This window comes from Tupaia chinensis, unplaced genomic scaffold (genome assembly GCF_000334495.1).
Source record: "Tupaia chinensis unplaced genomic scaffold, TupChi_1.0 Scaffold143645_1, whole genome shotgun sequence".
Lineage (NCBI taxonomy): Eukaryota > Metazoa > Chordata > Mammalia > Scandentia > Tupaiidae > Tupaia > Tupaia belangeri.
Window position 1 is genome coordinate 313,553 of NW_006203493.1, and position 2,888 is coordinate 316,440.

Sequence of the window (2,888 nt, forward strand, 5' to 3'; positions counted from 1 at the left end):
ATCTATTTTATGATACTTGCCGAATTGCTTAAGAAAAAAAAGGTATAAGTTATAAGTAAAGAGGTCATTTTAATTTCCAATGCTACTATAATTTCTACTTTACCACACTCAAGCTAATTTTTACAATATTATCATTGTTATTTTAATCTTTAATAAAGATATTAACATAATATCTTTATCTGTTTAACAAGATTTTTAATTTTTTTATATTATGCAATGTTTTACTAATCCCTAGTATTTACTCTTTTTTAAAAATAATTATTTATTTAATTTTATTTATTCATTCACTTAGTTTTTAATTTGACCAGAGAGAGACAGAGGGTGAGAGTGAGAGAAAGAGGAAATGAGAAAGCAAGCCACCAGATTCAGGACTCGAACCCTGGTCGGCCATGTGGGAGTATCCAGCACCTTAACTTCCATGCCACCTGCTGGTCCCAGTATTTACTCTTAATACTTATCTATTAATGTCTTTGTCTTTCCTTGACTGAGATCTTAATGTTTTTCTCATCAATTTTATAAGTATTTTACATTAAAAAATTGTCATCTATCTTCGTATTTTCAGTAGTTGGGTTTCCAATATGATTTATTTCTTGTATGATAAGATTAAGGGAATTATAAATGCTTTAACTTCTAAAAAATCAACTTTGTCTATTTTTAAAATTTGTGTATTTTTAAAAATTATTATTTCCACTTATCCCTCTTTATGGCTGCCTCTACATTGTTTTACATTATTTTCAATGATGAGCTTCCTTCCATAAACAAACATATATTCCAAAAAAAAAAAAAGAAAAAGAAAAACGCTGTGGGGAGGAAGATTGAAATGAAATACTAGAACACTCAAAATCAAGTAACCCAGAGAGGAAGTCTTCTGACTTCATCAATAGGCCTCTTTTGCCCATTAGTCACAGAGGACCAGTGCACCATTGTTAAACTGCTAAGGATTCCCTTTGTAGTTTACTGGGAACTCTGACCCGCAATGGAGGGTGACTTGTCTCTAAGAATTGTTACAATCGATGAAAACTAAATAAGGCATAGCTGGGAGGGCAAGCGAGAAGCAAAGATCATGAACCAAGGTCTTAATCAAGGATTAAACTACAGTTCAGGTTTGGCAGATTTGGGATCCCAGTGGGAGTAAATCTGAGCAGCCCTGCTGGCACCCTGCCACAGTGAGGTGATGCGGCCACCCATTTCAAGACGCCCTTACAGAGTAATATGGGTGCCTATAGATTAAATCTAATTTCTGGAAAGAAATATAACATAACAGGCAACAATATTCAGACCTCATTCTTAGTGACCTGGCCAGAATAGGGGCCAACAGGGAATAGGTACAATGAAAGCCAAGGGTAAAGGAAGTGAGTGGACAAAGGCATGCAGTGTGGCTGCTTTTACTTCAGAGTCCTCACGCCTCACTTTACCCAGGTAGACTCGAGGAGAGAAGCGCATGCAGGTCCAGTGTATGTTATTACAATTTGCTTTCACCTAAGGGAAGAGAGAGCGTGAGAACAAATGATCAGCGTGTGTATGTATTCCAACTATAATGGACTCCCATTGCTCAGTTTCAGTGGTACATCTCAGGCCACCCTACGGAAACATAGGCTACAGGAGAACATAGACAAAAAAGTACTCCTTGAAGGAGCATAATTATATAATTAAGCATTTATGAATAAATTAAACCTTAGGCTGAACTAGTAAATAAAAATTTGTAGCTGCAAATGGGCTATTGCATTTGATTCCTAACTTAATGAATACTGTGTTGTTTTTTTTTTCCCCTTCTGTTCAGACTATGATACGATGGTGATTCTCTATTACTGCCTAGTGGAAATGCACTAATTTCTTTTTTTAATTTTCTTTTTATTTATTTTTTTCAGGTTGTTTCTTTTTATTTAATACATTCTAGTCAAATAGTAACAGTGGTAAATAAACACTTTGAAAAACAGGCAGGCATCCCCCCTATATCTGGAAGAAAATTAAGTCAAGGTATTCTACATGGTAGAAGGGAGACAACCGCTGATGTCCATGGTTAGACGATTTAAGGTCAGCTTAAAAACTTCCACAGCCATTTCTGAAAAGGTCATGGGCAGCAGGCTGGGACACAGCTACTTGAAAGGGTAACAAGTCTATATCTACATTGCTTTTAATTAACAGGGATTGAGTTGCACCTGTATAGCATGGCGTTCTTGTCTTTAGCCTTAAAGGAAAAGAGAAAGTTTTCTCCATTTGCACCAGTTTGAAAGAGTTCTGAAATAAGGCTCCCTTAAAATAGATTACTACAGTACTCATTCACACTGAAGAGAGTGCATACGTGTAGTAAAAAGACAAATACAGGATTTCACAGTTAACTTTTATTTTTTTGGTTGATTTGGTCGAGGACTAAATACTCACAAGCGTGATCTGTTTAACAAACCCCTAGGTACATCAGAATGCAAAATATAAAACGTCCTAAAACAGACTCGGAACGCCAGGCACATAAACTTGACCTCAAGCCTGTGTCAGCCTGATCCCTCCCCTTTCTCAGTACTCCCACGTGGAGTTCTGTCTCCACTCCTGGAGCATCGACCTTTGACCTCAGAGAAGGGACCCTCAGAAAGGCAAGGCGCTCTGACCAAATGCTCTTTCAGCCTTTACTTGGAACATTGTACCTTAAATTTAAAAGGATGGCAACAGGTCTTGGTTAGCCTTAGAAAGGGAAGCGAAACTCAGGTGAAAATGTCTGGGGAAACTTTAAATACCCAGCTGCCTCTTCAGGCATTTAGATTAGATTGGCTCCCGCTGTTCTTAGAAAGCATTCTGCATAGCGATGCAGAGCAGTCGCTCAAGGTTGGGTTCTCTTTTACGTAGCTGCATTCGGAGATATTCTATATGAGGCGTGTTTAGAAAAAGAGAAACAC